Consider the following 20,309-nt stretch of genomic DNA (forward strand, 5'->3'; position numbering starts at 1 on the left):
CGTTGGGTGCTCTCTAACAAGTTGCCTACGTACCTCAGCCGAATGTGATCCACCAATTACAAAGTAATTATATTGATCATGCTTTCTGATGTCGAAGACTTCAGTGGTGTCACATTCTTCGGGATCCACCATTACAATGAAAGGCACAACTGTAGCATTTGGATTTATTTTCATTTTTTTCTTCAAATTCTGAACATGCATTCGGTGTGGCTCTTTGGTCTCAAGTGGTCTACGTCCTGTTTTCACATCAACTGGCGGCCTATGAATGCGTGTTATAGGCAAGTAAAAGACTTGCCCTTTTCTCACCAGTTTTCAATGCATTAACTCTGTCTAAATCTTATTCTACTCCGATGACAAGACACCAGATGCAAGCTCAGCACCTGGTGTCGCCCTAGTTTCATCATCTTCTGTGGAGCTTGATGAGTCAGAGTCCGGCATTTTAGTGGTCTTCTTTTTGCTGGTCTCGATTGCACTTTAGATGCCTTTTTTGGGGCCTTGACGGGGGAGGAAGAGGGCTCCCTTAGAGTTACATGGCCTTGTATATATGGCCTCAAGGTTACAATAAGATTTTGTGAACTCTCAAGATCTTTTCTGAAAGTTTCAGGCCCACAACATTTCTTTACTAGCCGATCTTCCGATAGGTACACTTTACGTACCCCCCTCAAGCAATCTATCATCACAAGAATGTTGACTGAATCTATGTCTTCGTAGTCAAATCGTAAGATACGGCCATACATAAATCCAGTCTCTTTTTCAAGCTGATCGTCACCTTTCTTCTTTGTCGTATACAGCACGACTTTTTTCTTCGAGTCAACATATTGCATACACCATTCTTTCTCCGTTAGATCACGGTCAGGAAGGTCCTCACCACCATTGGCACCTAACAATTTCTTTTGGCTGACTTCGTCCGATGGTTGAGATTTAGTTTCCTCGTTGAAGAGAAGCTTTTTTCCTTTCTTCACGTTCTGAGGAACAATTCAAGTGTTATTTTCTATTGTTTTAAGCATATATCAACCATACTACCTATTTAAAAAAGGGTGCTAAAACTTTCAAATTTTAGCTAATTTTTCTAAAAATGTCTAAATTGGACATCTAAATTGGGTTCTTGTCAATCGTATGTCAAAATTTTCGATACGGCGTATCGAGTTCATGTTGAAAACGCCCACTTCATACAAGAATTCAATACGTCCTATCGAGTTCCTGTTTATGGGGGCATTATATTAAATTATGGGGGCCATGAATTAACCATTGACTGGAAATTTAAACCAACATATATATGAGTCTGTAATGATTGTAAATATATACTATATGTATATAAAAATTGAATGGATATATAATATATATATATACTATATACTTAATGTTTAGGCCTACACGTGGAGAATTTTTTTTTCAAATGATTGGTATTTCATTATTGTCCTAATGTTTGGGATTAAACCGACATATTTATGCCTCCATATTTATTGACAGACTCACCGTTTTCTATCGAAGAATATTGTTTGTCAACAGGCTCACCCATTTCTATCGAAGAGTATTGTCTAAGCTCATCTTCACCTAAAACACATGCGAATAATGACACATCTGAAGAGTTCTCTATTGAAGAATACGATATTAATAAAGATATAGAGAATGAAGGTAGTGCTAATGAAACATCGAAGATCATGGGCGATGGTGACAACAATGAATTCGATTGTAACAAGGTTACCCCAACTTCTATGCATGAAGAGAAATCTGGAAGCCCTATGCATATTAGAAGAATCCCACTTAGAATTCGTATAGCCAGATTTAACTTGGTGACATCAAATAAGCAGATAGGATTTGATGTCAACAAAACATGTTGCGTCCGTGGGTGTATGTCTATGATTGGAAAATCAAAGTTGCGAGAATTAAGGCGGCACTATTTCTCGATGACTGGTGATGAGCAAGACATTTACCTCGGCTCACATATGCAACTACTGTCTGAGAAATCTACGGGGATCAAAGTATCATTCAAGTATTATATCTTCCATGCGTAACAGATTTGTAGAGTTGCCTTCAAAATTACATTATGTGTTAGTAACATGCGGCTTCCACGCAACTTTAGATCTTGTATATCCATCAGATGCACCCCATAAGAAATTGCGGACAAGCCTTTGTATTTGAGAGAGAACAGATCTTGAAAACAACCAAGATGAGAGGATATACCACATCGAAGACAAAAGCACTTGATTAGCAATTACAATTCTTCCAGCCAACGATAGATGTCTCGAAGACCAAAACAACAATTTCCTCTTCAATGACATCAACAAGGGGGCAATAAGTTGATCATGAGTAATATCAACACCAATTTGACAACCAAGATATCGTATTGACCTCCCATGTTGAAGCCATTGAAAATCCGGATGGGGCAACCAATGTGAAACTCCATTATTCATCATTCTTATTCCAATTTATTATAGCACCTGATAGCTCACAAAATTCATGCACCACACATTGAACATTACGCAAATTTTGTTCCTCCCCATCCACATATAAAGTTGTATCATCAGCAAATTCAGTATCTAGCACTTGTTTGTTATCGACTCCCCATTGCAACCCTTTAATCCTTAAGGCATGATTATTAAAATACACATGAAAAGCCTTAGCTATTAATAAGTATAGGAAAGGGGCCAATGGGCAACCTTGCCTAACCGACGTTGACATAGAGAAGGGGGCATCAACTTCTCCTGCCACATATACGGTACTAACGCAATCTTATACAACGCTCCTACCGCAACTACCCAAGCCATTGGAAATCCTAGGATGATCCTTTTTTGTGTCCACATAAGAATATCATGCACCATGAACCACCACCATGCATTTCAACACTTCATCTTTGTTCAATGTCCATCAAAGGGGACCCCTTGGGTTCATTCCCACGCTAAAATATTGAGCACCCAACTTGCTTGTTTGCTCCAACTCCATACTACTCTCGCTACCCTTCTTCGTCCTCGTCTTTGTCCTTCTTGCTTTCATGTAGTTGTCCGAGTCGATCTTTTGAGTGGTAGAATCGAGTACCTTTGCACTTGATGTGTCTTGAGTACTCATGTTGGAGCCCATAACATGTTGAGCATCGATATCTTCGCAAGACACTACACTAGGCCTTATGCTAAAGCAATGGATCATCTTGGTTATCATGATTTAATAAGGAATGTAAGGAGTTTATCGTCACAATATGGAATGTGGGAATTAGAGATAGATTGGTTGATAAATGCTATTATGGTTCTTGGAAGAGAGACAAAATGAGATAGTTTTTATTATAATCCTTGGGAGGAAATAGGGGAAATGTGTGTTGTAATGTGATATGTGTCCTTTCATTATATATGAATGCTACGATTGGATGCCTTGTTAACCAACTCAATTTGGTATTCGTTCTACTATTCAAGTCAAATGGCTTGGTGACCAAAGTATTCATCACTTCGCATGAGTTGACTTGAAATAGTGAAAGAATTGGAAAACAAAAAGAAAGACATAGGACCCATCGGTCAAAGAAAGTGAAAAAGGAAATCTTGAGGAATTGCTCAGAAATTGGGAAGAACACATCATTTCGAGATCTCTCGCAAAGTCATGTCATTCCTCGTTTTAAATGTGGGCATTCTCAACAATGATTTGTTACTACATACATATGATTAATGCATGTGGCCCTTGTTATTTTAATGAGGTTACAATTTCTTTCTATGTTCTACATAATAAAAACTATGTGCAATGTATTATGTAGATCCACCTTTTTATTCTCCACGCAATGGTGTTTGCAAATGAATGTCACGTTTTGATAAGTAAAATTATTTGCTTCCGATATATCAAAGGGAGGAGGGTCTTAACCAAACAAATACGTTAATCTTCTAAAATTTCTCACATTTACATTAATCTAACTTATTCTAAACTTTGGGAAATTTATCTTGTACAAGTAAAGGTTTGGGCAAGGAGCGATGTGCATGGAAAGGACGTTAATTTGAGTATATGAATACAAAATTTCTAAGGTAAGAGTTTAAAGTACCATTCCTAGAATATGAAGAGTGCCCTCAATCAACATGATTTTGGCAATTTTTTATGAGAGAGAAACGACACTACCTTCACCCTTTTGCTTTTGGAGGCCAATGACATGACTTGGTCCGAAACCAAATAATTGGTTACGTGATAGAACTTTCCTCTAATATGTCAAGTCTCCATCAATCCAAGGTTGTAAAAGGTTGAGTTCCTCTACTTGAGCAAAATAATTAAACCTAACATGCACACAGATTTGTTCCCCTTTTCACATTTCATGGCATTATATAATTGTCTAGTGTAGAATTTGTTGGATTCCACACAAATTCCTCTTGGGTTGGGTTATCTTACAAGTTACAACACTACCCTTGATCTATCATTTCAAGTAGCCTACCTCAATTTCAAACCTCTTTCTAAATTTTATCAAACTCTTCTTCTAAATGGCAATCGTTTAATTAAAAATGCATTTTCCTGTTCTAAATCTGGGCTAATAAGATACACTCATCGCAAACTAACAACCCGAAATCAAAGATGGATATCGTTTTCATATATTTGTGAGGTATTGGGGATTGTATAATAACCGAAATATGCAATATTAGGCATTGGGTCAATGCGTATCTATGAAAGTTATGGACTACACTGTACAAATGTGCCAATTGTGTTTATCGTAGCAAGAAGAAATTGTTTGCTCATTAGTGTTCGATCTTGTCAATTGACGATCGATACAACATGTGCCACTACTCTTGTAGTGGCGGTGACTACACTTAATTGTTGTACCATTCTAGTGTTTTTCATGTCACATATTTATTAATATAATCATGTGTTTTCCCCAAAGAGAGGGAGAGAAACAGAGATAGGGACGGAGGGTATTTTAATTCATAAATCTCTTACAACTAACCACATATAATTTTACTGCTAACATTATATAGTGGGTATATGTATCAAAAGGTTACACCCACTATATAATGTTAATGTAATTATGGATTATGATTCTTAATGTTGGTACCAATGGCTCCATAGAGGAATACCATATAATGCATACATGATTTCTCAAATTGGTGATTGAATCATTTACCTGTAAATATTAAACTTTCTGAAAATACACCAGCACTTTTTAAATAAGTTAAACAAAGACAGAATATAGGGTACCATTAATGGTTAGATTCATATCAATCATATTACAACGATAATACTAATGGCAAATGGGGCATGAGTTAACACCCATAATTCGAGTTTATTGACAATTTGGTATTCACTTGGTACTCAAGATTAAGAAGGCATTAAATTAATATACACTCAAGCACCCATAGAGTTTGTGCCATTGTCAAGGCTCCTGTCGAGGAGGGTCATGCCGAAACATTTCACAGATCGGAGTGGGAGAAGAACGTCAAGATCACATGAAGCCTCAAGCTTAGGAGCCACATTAATATGCATTGGCACAAGGATAAAGATGTCAAGGGGGAAGGAAGTAGGTAAATCACTAGGATGATTGTTTTTGGTGTCCACATAAGAATATCATGCACCATGAACCACCACCACCCAATTCAACACTTCATCTTTGTTCAATGTCCATCAAAGGAGAGCCCCTGGGTTCATTCCCACGCTAAAATATCGAGCACCCAACTTGCTTGTTTGCTCCAACTCCATACTACTCTCGCTACCCTTCTTCGTCCTCGTCTTTGTCCTTCTTGATTTCATGCACTTGTCTGATTCGATTGTTTGAGTGGTAGAATCGATTACCTTTGCACTTGATGCGTCTTGAGTACTCACATGGGAGCCGATAACATGTTCAGCATCCATATCTTCACAAGACACTACACTAGGCCTTATGCTAAAGCAATGCATCATCTTGGTTATCATGATTAAAAAGTAATGTAAGAAGTTTGTCTTCACAATATGGAATGTGGGAATTAGAGATAGATAGATTGGTTGATAGATTTTATTATGGTCCTTGGGGGCAGAGAGGGAAAATGTGTGTTGTAATGTGATATGTGTCCTTTTATTATATATGAATGCTACGATTTGGATGCCTTGTTAACCAAGTCAATTTGGTATTCATTCTATTATTCATGTCCATGGACTTGGTGACCAAGCTATTTATCACTTGGGAAGAGTTTACTTGAAAAAGGGAGAGAATTAAAAAACGAAAAAAAGACATAGGACCCATTACTCAAAGAAAGAGAAAAAGGAAATCTTAAGAAATTGCTCAGAAACTAGAAAGGAAAGAGAGAAAATGAAATAGAATTTGGTTCTTGGGGAGAGAGGGAAAATGTGATGTTTGGATGCCTAGTTAACCAAGTCAATTTGCCATCTATTATCCTATTTATTCAAAGTCAATTGCCTTAGTGATCAAGGTATTCATTACTTTGAAAGAGTTCATTTAAAAAAGCGAAAGTATAGAAAGGACCCATGAACCAAAGAGAGAACAAATCTTAAGGATTTGATCGGAAAGGGGGCATTATCGCCAAGTTTTTGCCAAGTCATGTGCTACCTAAATTTAAATGTGGGGATTATCAACAATATCTTTTTAAATACGTATGATTGATGTGTGTGGCCCTTGTTATTATAATAAGGTTATGATTTCTTTGTAAGTTTGTACAGTGTAACCACCTATTCTCACAAATGTTCCCTTTTCTCATTCCATGGCATTGTTTGACTACTTCATTCCTGTTGGCATGTTTTTTGTTTGGGTTTCGTACAAATAGCTCTTAGGTTGTGTTATCTATCATTTCGAGGAGCCTACTTCAATTTGAATGCATTTTTATTATGCTCTTCCTATAAATGGCCATTTAGGCATTGCTTGTTAAGCGAGCCAATATTTTAATAAAAAAACAGGGTTTTTTTTTACGTAGTTCACTTTATAATTGGTAATGTGTCGCAATCAATAACACATGAATATAAACATTCAAAAGAATCGGTTGAAAGGTAGGTGATACATGGCTTCAGATACTCAGAATATCCACTAATATACTCCTGCTGCCAATGACATATACTCATGTCACTAATCACATATATTGATACATGCAAAGTCTATATAGTATATACTCATGGTATGTATACTAATGACATATACTCATGTCACTAATGACATCCTAGTGTGAGTAAAATATGCGAAATGTTCCTTTTTCTCATTCCATGGCATTGTTTGACTACTTCATTCCTGTTGGCATGTTTTTTTGTTGGGTTTCGTACAAATAGCTGTTAGGTTGTGTTATCTATCATTTCGAGGAGCCTACTTCAATTTGAATGCATTTTTATTATGTTCTTCCTATAAATGGTCATCTAGGCATTGCTTGTTAAGCGAGCCAATATTTTAATAAAAAAAACATTTTTTTTTTTACGTAGTTCACTTTATAATTGGTAATGTGTCGCAATCAATAATACATGAATATAAACCTTCAAAAGAATCTGTTGAAAGGTAGGTGATACATGCTTCAGATACTCAAAATATCCACTAATATACTCGTGCTACCAATGACATATACTCATGGCAGTAATCACATATATTGATACAGGGAAAGTCTATATAGTATATACTCATGGTATGTATACTAATGACATATATTCATGTCACTAATGACATCCTAGTGTGACTAAAATATGCGCTACTAACATACACTCATGTCACTCATGGCATACTAATGCCACTATTACATGCAAGACACGAAGACATACATGGATGTCAGGGATTGCACGATCTTATTATGTCAATAAAAACATAAATACGTTTGTGTGTGTGTGTGTTGTGGGTATAATCTTTTTCAGTGGTTGGAGCAATCTCGGAATGGGTCTCGAGACATACTTAGTCTTGGTGTTGTACTCATACTTAGTCTTGAGGTTGTACTCATACTAAGTCTTGGGGTTGTACTCATACTAAGCCTTGGTGGGGGCACCATATGTATGTGGCTTAACCTTTTCATGGCCTTCTATATGTTTTGAAGATCCTCTCCAGTTGCACTTTGGAGGAGCAGCACAAGGGAGTGATGGTGAACCACAACTTCAGTCACCTTCTTCTCCCCTGCCTTTCTAACATATAGAGGTGCATTTTGTGGCAACCTTGCCAAGGACCTATCCACATTTGAAAAAAAAACTAAATATAAATACATAATAAAAAACAGTGTTTCCAGCACAGTGAGGAAAATGATTGAAAACAACCCAATATGCAAGCATATATTGCATGTTTAAGCACACAACTATAAAGTTATAAAAAAGGTTTCCTCAGTCTAAGAACTTTGATGCATGCTACTTATGCTCAGGTCAAGTGAAGGTTTACAAGAAGAAGAGATTCTCTCACTCACCTGGCCAGCACCTCTACTTTCTTCTCCAACATAGGACTTAGGTTGTAAAGCCTCTTCACCACAACGGGTTTCTTCCTAACAGCCTCCAACCAAGGATTGTTTAGAAAAGTTGTTGAGAATCAAGCTCAACCTGGTCTAGTGTGTGAACTCACCTCGAGAGTGAATAAACACTCCAACGGTCTAGAGTCACCATCATGTCACCACTTTGTATTCTAGCATTTAGTATGAGTCATAGAATCATATCTTATGACACATAACTTATGAGCTTTCACATTCCCCATGCTCCATGAGTCTTGTAGTTAATGACGAGAGAGGGTGACTATATAAAGCACCCTCCTCCTACCTTGTATGTTGTTGAGTCTTTCTCCTTTGTTAATATAATTAACCTTGTGTATTCTCTGTGTCTTACTCCTTGTCTCTCTCACTCTCTCTCTCACACACACACTCACATAACGCACATCTCTCGCCTATTCCGCTACACAAGAATCATACCCGATTCTTTACAAAAGTGAAAGTCAATTTTCTTTTGGTTGGCCACACACATGATCATATAGATCATATGTTTAGCACTTTCTCCAGACAGTTGTCTCGTCATGATGCTTGCACATTACCAAAACTATTTGATGTTATTTGTAATGCGTATACACCACGCCCAAAAGTTATACTTGAAGGAGGTATATGAGTTGAAGAGATATATATCAGATGGGGGTGTTGGGAATGTTAAAGTGCTCGGCCAATTAAACAATATAAGCTTCAATCACATTTTTATGACAAAGAAAAATGAAATAAGTGGTTCTACGCTTTTGTATGCCAAACAATATTCATCTTCTAAAAAATGGGAACCTGAAGGTGGTTGGCAGTTCTTACTTTGTATGCCGAGTATAATAGTCCATGGCACTAAACAAATGCCAATTGAGAAGAAAGGACAGTTGCATAGTGACTTGGTATCGGAACAAAAACACTTACGGTGCCAAGCCTTAACAGAAAAAAGAAAGCATATTGAGGCCGCAAAGAAATATGCCGCACAACAAGACACATCATTGTGGGATGTATTTTTTTGTTATCAGAAAGGAATTATTGACAATTGTGTATCTGGTGATAATTGGACCTTGGAAACGCCATTCACATGGTCGCTACAACATGACCGTGTAAATAAAACTCCAGAGCAACTAGCAAATGCGATTAATGACAGTTTGGTCCATCCACAACAAAGAGACATTTATGTGGGACCAAGGATGACCAAAGCATGTAAAAGATTATGTGCAGAAGCAATAGAAAACCAAACACACAGAAAATACGCAGGTTTAATGGAGAGCTTGAGTATACATAGTACGCGGGAGAGACAGAGAGAGAACACACAAAAAACACAATTCAACAAATACTAACACTCTATACATACATCGTGCTCAATGAACACCTTTAATACAAGCCCTGACAATCGGGCTGACACAAGTACTGACAGTACTTGACTGCTCATAAATGAGCCTCGACACTTACTCTCAAAACTATTCCTTACGAGGAATATCTCTCTAACGGCCTTTCGGTTTACACACCGATACGGCCTCTCGTTACGCACCGGTTTGCGTATCCATTTTACGCACCGGTCCGGCCTAATTGATCCGGTCCTCGGCTTGCTCAGCCGATCCGGCCGATGTTGAGCTTGTCTCTCAACACTCCCCCACAAGCTCAACTTGAGGCTCTTCCGGATCTTCCGGATCACCGCTCCGGTTTCTCCTAGCTCCACACCTCGCTCGCGCTCCTCGACCTGTTCGACTCCGCGTGCTTCGACCCTTTCGGTTGGCTTGTCTGCTCCCACGGCCCTTCACAGCTCCCTTGTTGTCGCGGTGTTGGCGCTTCTCCTGCTGCCTTCTTTCTCGCTTGGCCCTCGGTTGATTCAGTGTATCTGAATCAAATATCCAAACCGACTCGGCTACCTCTGATCGGTTTTCGCTCTCGTCCGAGTTGGCTATCTCCAACTCGTCTTCGGTCTTCTTGCCCTTGACGGCGTCATCTCCCCCATGCTTGGTTGACTTCGGCTCTTCATTTCGGCTACTCCCCTTATGTCCGCTTCCGGAATCTTTCGCAGGTCCGCCCTCGGCTTCATCAGTCGATCCGAAATCAAATTCGTCATCTGACTCGGCGTCGCGGTCTTCTCTCCCCCTTCCGTGGTCATCTAGAACATCTCCGAAATCGAATTCGTCATTCGACTCGACGTCGCGGTCTTCTCTCCCCCTTCCGTGGTCATCCGGGACATCTCTCCCCCTCAAGTCCGGCACATCGAGGTGACGCAACCCAAGCGCACCCGAGAATTGCCGCAACTTGTCCGGTCGAAGAGGCTTGGTGAAGATGTCGGCAGTTTGCCGATCCGTCGGAACATACTGGACTTCGACTTCACCAGAAAGGACACACTCACAGACAAAACGGTAGTGCACCTCAATGTGCTTGGTCCGTGCGTGGAAAACGGGGTTCTTCGCAAGCTGGATGCTACTGAGGTTGTCGCAGTAGATCGTCGTCGGATCGGACACCTCCTCTTGCAAGTCCTTAAGTAGCCGCTTCAACCATATGGCTTCGCATATTGCGACAGCCGCTCCTCGGTACTCAGCTTCGGTGCTCGACAGTGCAACTGTCAGCTGCTTCTTACTGCTCCACGCTATCGCGGCACTCCCAAGAGAGAACGCGTATCTGGGCGTGGATCGGCGATCGGTGGCGTTGCCAGCCCAATCAGCATCGGTGTAGCCAAACAACTGCGAGGATGTACCGGTCCGATATAGCAGTCCCCGGTCCTTAGAGCCGCTTACGTACCGCAGTACACGTTGCGCACACTGAAGGTGCTCCTCGGTAGCTCGCGCCATGAACTGACTGATCACCCCGACCAGATAACTAAGATCGGGTCAGGTGATTGTCAAGTAGATAAGGCTTCCGACAATTTGTCGAAACCTCGTCAGGTCGCATACCTTTCCGGAATTGGGGCGAAGCTTGAGGTTCTATCCAGAGTAGTCAAGACAGACTTACAGTCGGCCATCCCGAATTTGAAGAGCATACTCAACACATAATGGCGTTGGCTGATCAATATGCCTTCGGGGGTATGGATCACTTCGATCCCAAGGAAGTAATGAAGATCCCCCAGATCCTTCATGTCGAACGATGCCCCAAGTTGGAGCTTCACGCGGTCGATTTCACCTAGGTCGGCGCCGGTGATGACCAAATCATCAACATATAGTAAGATACTGACCGGACCGAGTCGACCTTTCCGGATGAACAGGGAAGAGTTCGATTTTGACGTTGCAAAGCCCATCCGACGCAGTTGTTGCGTGATCTTCGAGTTCCAAGCACGCGGGGCTTGCTTCAGTCCGTAAAGGGACTTCTTCAATCGGCACACTACCGAGTGTTCATTCCGGAGTGAAATCTGGGGGGTTGTACCATGTATACCTGTTCCTCAAGCTCACCTTGCAGGAACGCATTCTTTACATCCATCTGATGTAAGTGCCACCCCTTTGTCGCAGCTACCGCGAGCAAAACACGGACGGTCATCATCTTTGCGATCGGCACAAACATCTCATCGTAGTCGATGTCGTGTTTCTGCGCGTAGCCTTTTGCCACTAATCGGGCCTTGTATCGGTTGACCGAGCCGTCGGTGTTGTACTTGACCTTGTACACCCATCTACATCTGATCGGCTTCACACCCTTCGGTGCGTCAACCAGGTCCCAGGTCTCATTTTCCGACAATGTGTGCATCTCTTCCTCCATCACGGCGCGCCAATTCGCGTCCTTAGCCGCTTATGCGTAGCTCTCCGGCTCACGCACTTCCGCTACACGGGTCATGTACGCATAATGATGCGCCATGTACTCGTTGTATCCGAACCGCACAACTGGGTTCTTCTGGCGGGTAGATCGGCGTAATCGGTCATTAACCAATGTCGAGGTCTTTTCGGCCGACGCGGACTTCGCTCTTGAAGACCCGTCACCGCTTCCCTTGGAGTCGGACTCATGTCGGTCTGACTCGTTCCTATCTATGCTGGAATACAACACCTTCTTCTTCCCTTTCTCTTTGCGCGTAAGCCATCTCCTCGGCTTCCTGCGCGGGGAATGCATGGCCGAGTCTCCACTACTTGCCGGCTCGTCATCGAACTGGTCGAACCGATTCAGTCGTCCATTCGGTCCACATAACCGAAACGAAATCGGACTCTCTTCGCGGGTCCCGATTTCCGGCTCATCCGGAGGCATCTCAGTCTCGCTGACCTCATCTTCAAAGCTCGGATTGGAGTTGAGATCCGGATTCGGAGGCAAGTACCAAGACGCGGACTCATCAAACACAACGTTGCGGCTCACGCACGCTTGTTTGGTGCGCGGGTTATAACACTTATAACCCTTCTGCTCGTCTAAGTAACCGACCAAGATACACTTCTCGGCTTTCGCGTCCAATTTCCTCCTTTTCTCCTTCGGTACATGCACATACGCAATGCTACCGAAAACTCTCAAGTGTCGTAAATTCGGCTTCCTCCCGAAATATTGCTCATGCGCCGACACTTTTTCTCCGATCCGATTCTGGATGTATACCGCGGTTCGTACCGCCTCGGCCCAATAGAACTTGGGCAAGCTCTATTCTTCTAGCATTGCCCACGCCGCTTCCACAATTGACCCATTCTTCCTCTCAGCCACGCCGTTTTGCTCCAGGGTGTATCTACAACTGAATTCGCGCCGAATTCCCATCTGTTGTAGATAACCGTTGAATTGACCGGAAAAGTATTCTTTTCCGCCATTCGACCGCAGGCACTTGATCTTTCTTCCTGTTTCCGTTTCCACGAACCCTTTGAGGTCCCAGAAATAGTCGAAGACTTCGCTCTTCCTCTCAATGAGGTAGATCCACGTGTGCCGCGTGTAGTCGTCGATGAAGGAGACGAAATATCGGCTCCCGCCAAGACTAACGTTTTGTGCTGGCCCCCACACATCGGAGTGTATCAAGTCGAGCTTGTTCCGGCTCTGGTTACGCTCGTTGGGGAAGGGAAGTCGGTGTTGCTTCCCAAGCTAGCAGGCTTCACAAATTTGTGCCTTCCGGCCACTAAATTTGGGCAATCCGAACACCACATGTTTCGATTGCAGGTCCTGAAGCCGCTGGTGGTTGACCTGGCCTATCCGCTTGTGCCATAAGTCGATGTCCACTCGACTTTTTATCCCATCGCGAACATTGCGGTGCCACCGTCAGTAGAGTCGAGGATGAACATCCTCCCTTCCGGCTTTTCCGAATCCTTCGGCATAGTGCGATCGGTGCCAGTTTCCTTTGTCGGTATGTCCGGAACCAGATTTGGAACCGGCCCTCTCCGACTCGGCGCGCTTTTTCCAGCACTCGCTCTCCCTGTGGCCTTTCTTGCCACAGTACCAGCATTCTGCGGCGGATTTCCCTTGCCGGTTCTCGTCGCCTCGACTCCCCCTGTTTCCGGAGGCTTCAGAATTACTGTCGGCATCACTTTGGTGCCTTCTTCCTTGATCCCATCAGCCGCCTCCATTGCATACCGACTCGCCTCGTCTGCCACGACCACGGGGCCTATCTCCCTCCGTGTACAGCATCTTGCTATTGGCATGCGTGCTTGTCGACGCACCCGCGTGGTTCTCCTCTATAAGGAGCATTGATTGTAAGTCGAAAAACGACGGCGTATTCTCCCGTGTACACACATCGGTTCGGAACGCTCCGAACTTTGATGCCAAATCCCCGAGACAGACCTGGACCATCTCGCTTTCCTCGATGTTCACATCGATGGAAGCTAAGGAGTCACATATGTCCTTGATCTTCGAGGTATAGTCAGCCACCGACAAATCGCGTTGTCGTAGGTTACTCAACTCCTATCGGAGCTTAAGCTTCCTGGCTGTGGTGCTCGCGGCGAAGATCTTCTTTAGATTTTCCCACGCACCCTTCGGCGTTTTTGCATCCCGAACGTAGCTTAATAGTTGTTCGCCCACACAAGACGCGAAACAGTACAGCACTGTGCTCGTCGATTGTTCCCACGTCGGGAAGTCTTTGTGTGTTGAATCGGGTGTTGTGTCATTTGCTCCATCGACATAGCTCCAATAACCGTGTCCGAGCAGGTACTGGTGCATCTTGTAAGACCAAGACGTGTAGTTGTTTCTGTCGAGCTTCTCCGTCGGAAGCGAGCTACCCATGCCTCTATCCATCGGTTTTGCCTGTTCTTCTTGGTTAGTTTTTCTTTCAAGCTATGTCGGCTGCAGAGGTTCTCAACCCTCGCGCTCTGATACCATGTAAAAGATTATGTGCAGAAGCAATAGAAAACCAAACACATAGAAAATACGCAGGTTTAATGGAGAGCTTGAGTATACACAATACGCGGGAGAGACAGAGAGAGAACACACAAAAAACACAATTCAACAAATACTAACACTTTGTACATACACCGTGCTCAGTGAGCACCTTTTATACAAGCCCTGACAATCGAGCTGACACAAGTACTAACAGTATTTGACTGCTCATAAATGAGCCTCGACACTTACTCCCAAAACTATTCCTTACGAGGAATATCTCTCTAACGGCCTTTCGGTTTAAGCACCGATACGGCCTCTCGTTACGCACCGGTTTGCGTATCCGTTTTACGCACCGGTCCGGCCTAACCGATCCATCCCAACTGATCCAGTCCTCAGCTTGCTCAGCCGATCCGGCCGATGTTGAGCTTGTCTCTCAACAAAGCAGTTGAAGCTAGATGGTAAGGCAATTTGCAAGAGCTCGCGGCGGGGATGTTTATTGCAACACCTACTGATGACAACTCACATGACCACCAATTTTGGATTGGTAAAATTCTAGAAGTGATAATCCATGAAATAGAAAACACGATCAAGTCTATCAAAGTGCATTGGTACAACACTAGAAGTGAAAACACTTTTACAATTAAGTATACATTGGAGATGATTGAATGCCCAACGACAAGGGGAGGTAGGAAGGAAGAGGAAGTGAAACATTTGTAACACCTCGACCCTTGATATCTCTGATGTGGATATCATCGTGTACGAATTCACGCTTACAAAAGCTAGACGTTTAAGGAAGTCAAACAATAGATATAATAAAAGAAAAATTACCACGTCTACGAGGTGGCTCGAGTCGAAGGCAAACGAGATCTGTTGCATATAATCTAGAGCCACACCATTTGGTTTAGGATGAAGATAATGCATTGATTGGTACATCCGAGGATGACGAGGAAGAATCCTCATTGCATATTAGTTATAGTAGTGATTCTCCGTAAAGGAGTGATCATGAATGTATTTCTGGCTATTAAGTGTAACTAACTTCCACTTGTAACAAATCGAGTAATATAAAAGCATGTGTTTTGAATTCATTTGATTCCTATGAATATCGCTTCTTATAAAAAAGATTGGTTGTAAAATTTGTGAAATAAATTAAACCCTAAACGTTTTGAGATTCCTCTTTTTCTTCTTTTTTTAAAATCACGAAAATGGTGGATTTTAAACCTTTTTCATAGTATATTTGAGAATGTATGATACTGGTATCAATGTGTTTTGTAATATCACTGAAAAAGTACTAAAATCAAACGGAATATTCCTTATCCTTCCATTTATGCGCGATCCTTCCACTTGTGAATGTGAACGTATTTTGAGGTTGTTACCTTAGAGTCTCTTAGTGTATTCCCCTCGATATAGTTATTCTATTCGTAGTTTGTTGGCTCCCGTGGTTTTTCCCATTTCAAGGTTTCCACGTTAATATCTTGTGTCTCTATATCAATGCATCATTTTCTGTTATTTCAATTTTCTGTCTTTCTCATTTGTGCTTGGCAATCTGTTGTGGCCGATCCCATATTCAACAATTACTTGGCATTACCATCCTTGCAAAGCTACTCAATTGCCTCACCTCCATTATAGCCTCCAAGTAACAAGAGATGTCCTTTCCATTATATGTTATGGGATACAAGTTGTAAGAGTTTGAGATGGGTGCGTATAGACACGTGATAGATTGCGACTCCATGAACTCCTCAAGGTTTTCATCAAAAGATCTATAGACAACCCTAGGGATGTTGTGCGCAAAAACCCATATGCACCATTAGAACATGATTTGACTAGTTTCATGGCATTGGTTGCTCTAAAGAGAAAGTGTGCCCATAACATTGTTGATTGAATGAAAGTGGTACCATGAAATGTGAGAGGTTCATGTTAGTCAATTATGTTGCCCAGAGAAGTAGAGCCGAAGAATTGTATATCCGGAAGATAGTCCGGAAAGAGTGTGAATACATATACTGGATAATTAGTGGATATGAAGAGTTATTATGTTAAGGGGTGTCGAATCTAGAAGGATGTACTGATCCGGATGGACACAGTTTTGTATCAAAATCAGCTACCTACATAAGGAGTCTAGATTGTATTGTTCGTATGCGCAAGTAATATAATATAATTAGAAGATTTGTGTATTTGCTGTCTTGTGTGCTAAATTATTCTATCTTACGTGTATATGTATGTTGTTGTTGATTAATATATGTATTTCGGATTGACGGATTGAATACACGGATTATTACCATACCTCCAACCACACTTTGGATTGTATTCCGATTGGAGTACTTATGTGTTTGTGACTAAGATTCGGTCCAAGATAAACAAATTATTTTGGTGAGGTTGTATAATTCATGGGGATTTATGTCCCTAACCAAGCTACTCAATGTATTTTATTATGAATCTCACTTTTTCATACCTTAGTCGTAGGTCACCCATGATTACTCATTGGTCATTTGAACATGTGTCTTGATGCATCATAGTCAAAGTCATAACATTCAATCATGGATGATCATGAGCAAATGGTTTAGGTTTCATTGATTGTTGAGGTTCTTGGGTTGGATGTATGGACATGGTTGCATGAGAATGGTCCAGGTTTTACCATCTAATTTGTACAACATAGACAAACATGGAATCATCCTAATAGAATTAATATCTTATGCAAGATTAATCCTTTTTAATAACATCTATATGATAGTTCTACAATGTGTGGGGTCTTTAGACCAATTTCTTATTTGTTTGGATTTTTGCAATCATTTAACTAACTCCTCACTAGGAAATACTCCATTATGCCTTAACTCTTCTCTTTTGCTTCAACCTCACTTTATTGCTCTCATGGAGAAAATTTTGTTAAAAACTTTCCAAAAGTGGATGGCAAGGTAGTAAAGACATGGGATAGAACATTACAAAACATTAAGATCATTCCTCATATGTATGAGTTATCTAATGCCCAACAAGTAGGGTCTTCTTCAACAGCTCTCACAAGTTCACTCTAGGTATAATGCATTATTAATACATGATCATTAGGTGAGGGGATTTTGGATCTACAAACTCAATTGCAAGTCATTATTTCTCAATTACAATGTTAAAGATATAATTTTATGCTAAGATATAACTGAAGGATAGGTTTATAGATCATCAATATCAATCTCATTTGTTTTTCCAAGCTTTAAATACTACATATTCTCCATCTAATGTGATACATATAAAGCAAGGGGATAAATTTATTGTGGATCCGGCTACAATAATTGGAATATGGATTCATTACTTTATAGTGTTGATTGATCCAGTGGCACAATTATTTATGGTGAATGAGGTAATTAGTGCATGCCTATGATATGGTTGAATGTCTTGTGCACGACATCCTTAGTCGTGAATTGTATGCAGATTTTATTGAGGATGAGTTGGACTCAGTTTTAAGCCATCTTCCTAGTGTTAAGAACCTTGGTTAGGATAGCTTGACAAATGAAGTTCTTAAGCAATATTCCAACATTTTAAAGGAACCCTTAACTTTGATGTTATTGTTTGAAGTTCTGAAGTTAATGTGTTGGTCTTATTAAATTAGTTTCGAAGGTGGCATCACATAAGTCATATCACCAATGACAACCAATTTCTTTGATGGTGACATTGTATAAGAGAACATTGTAATCCTTTGCAAAAAGAGTTACTAGGGTCTTCTTGGTTATTATGGATTTTAACAACAAGAGTATCCATGGCATTACCCATATTCTCTTCTATAATTACAAAAAATATGTAATTGGCATTCATGTAATTATTGATTATGGTTCTCCAAATGTCGGTAGCAAAGTCTCCAAAGAGGAAAACCATTTGATGCATAGATTATATCATTGCTCAAATTGGTGATGAATCATCCACCTCTAAGTTTTTAAATTTATGAGGATACTCACAATGTTTTGAAAATTACCAAAAAACATCCCCACTTTTAAAAAAATGAAACAAAGAGATAGTAAACGTCACCATTAATTGTTAGATTAACATTAACCATATTCCAAGGATAATACGAATGGCAGGTGGGGCATGAATTAACACCGATAATTAGAGTTTATTGATGGATTATTATAGGTGTTAATTTAAGCCCATGAGTAACACTACCCATATTTGGGAACGGTTTTGCTAGCATAGTTAGAGCCATGGTGTTAAGCCACTCAAATTTAACTGTTTATTGGTTCTAATCATGCCAGACTGATGTTGGGAATGATAGTCCTACACACTAATTAGTATGAAGATATTTATTGAGGGTCGTTAAACCAATTTTCTTCTATTGCTAGCATCATTAGGTTAGGATCATACCCCTTCTTAATGGTAATAAGCCTATACTGGAATTTGCAAGGTAGGAGAGTTAGTATACATGCACATGTTGACCATACAATTTACAAGTTATTTGAACCCATGATGCTCACAACAAATGAGGGATGTGAGCTTCACCATGAGGATATATTTTTGAGCCTTCATGAGAATTTGGTATTCACTAGTAGTCAAGATTAAGAAGGCATTAATAAATATACACACAGGTACCCACGGAGTTTGTGCCATTGTCGAGGCTCCCTTCTAGGAGAAAGATCATGTTGAACCTTCATGACAATTTTCTTGGAAACATTTCGAAGATCAGAGTGGGAGAAGAATGTCAAGCTCACATGAAGACTCAAGCTTAGCAGCCACATAAATATGCATAAGCACAAGGATTGAGATGTTAAGGGGGAAGGAAGTAGGTAAATCACTAGGATGATTGTTTTTGGTGTCCACATAAGAATATGATTCACCATGAACCACCACCACCCAATTCAACACTTCATCTTTGTTCAATGTCCATCAAAGGAGAGCCCCAGGGTTCATTCCCACGCTAAAATATCGAGCACCCAACTTGCTTGTTTGCTCCAACTCCATACTACTCTCGCTACCCTTCTTCGTCCTCATCTTTGTCCTTCTTGATTTCATGCAATTGTCCGAGTCGATCTTTTGAGTGGTAGAATCGAGTACCTTTGCACTTGATGTGTCTTGAGTACTCATGTTGGAGCCGATAACATGTTGAGCATCGATATCTTCGCAAGACACTGCACTAGGCCTTATCCTAAAGCAATGGATCATCTTGGTTATCATGATTTAATAAGGAATGTAAGGAGTTTATCGTCACAATATGGAATGTGGGAATTAGAGATAGATTGGTTGATAGTTTTTATTATAATCTTTGGGAGGAGAGAGGGAAAAATGTGTGTTGTAATGTGATATGTGTCCTTTTATTATATATGAATGCTACAATTTGGATGCCTTGTTAACCAAGTCAATTTGGTATTCGTTCTACTATTCAAGTCAAATGGCTTGGTGACCAAAGTATTCATCACTTCGCATGAGTTTACTTGAAATAGTGAAAGAATTGGAAAACAAAAAGAAAGACATAGGACCCATCGGTCAAAGAAAGTGAAAAAGGAAATCTTGAGGAATTGCTCAGAAATTGGGAAGAACACATCATTTCAAGATCTCTCGCAAAGTCATGTCATTCCTCATTTTAAATGTGGGCAAGGAAATCTTGAGGAATTGCTCAAAAATTGGGAAGAACACATCATTTCAAGATCTCTCGCAAAGTCATGTCATTCCTCATTTTAAATGTGGGCAAGGAAATCTTGAGGAATTGCTCAAAAATTGGGAAGAACACATCATTTCAAAATCTCTCACAAAGTCATGTCATTCCTCATTTTAAATGTGGGCAAGGAA

The 20,309-nt window shown here is 40.8% G+C and overlaps 3 long non-coding RNA genes across 3 annotated transcripts; 1 reads left to right on the forward strand and 2 right to left on the reverse strand.

Annotated features, from left to right (window-relative positions):
• The first annotated feature begins 5,165 nt into the window (after positions 1-5,165).
• LOC147855346 (uncharacterized) lies at positions 5,166-19,415 on the forward strand. Its single transcript, XR_015530834.1, has 2 exons — positions 5,166-5,347; positions 19,160-19,415. It is a non-coding gene; the product is annotated as an uncharacterized LOC147855346 (long non-coding RNA).
• Positions 7,711-8,385, reverse strand: LOC147855347 (uncharacterized). Its single transcript, XR_015530842.1, has 2 exons — positions 8,301-8,385; positions 7,711-8,070 (listed from the first exon to the last, which is right to left on the reverse strand). It is a non-coding gene; the product is annotated as an uncharacterized LOC147855347 (long non-coding RNA).
• Positions 18,320-19,161, reverse strand: LOC147855348 (uncharacterized). Its single transcript, XR_015530833.1, has 2 exons — positions 18,558-19,161; positions 18,320-18,519 (listed from the first exon to the last, which is right to left on the reverse strand). It is a non-coding gene; the product is annotated as an uncharacterized LOC147855348 (long non-coding RNA).
• Positions 19,416-20,309: the final 894 nt, after the last annotated feature.

The sequence above is a fragment of the Azolla caroliniana genome, unplaced genomic scaffold (genome assembly GCF_043228905.1).
Source record: "Azolla caroliniana isolate FFs.n. ecotype wild unplaced genomic scaffold, voAzoCaro1.0.p SCAF_14, whole genome shotgun sequence".
Lineage (NCBI taxonomy): Eukaryota > Viridiplantae > Streptophyta > Polypodiopsida > Salviniales > Salviniaceae > Azolla > Azolla caroliniana.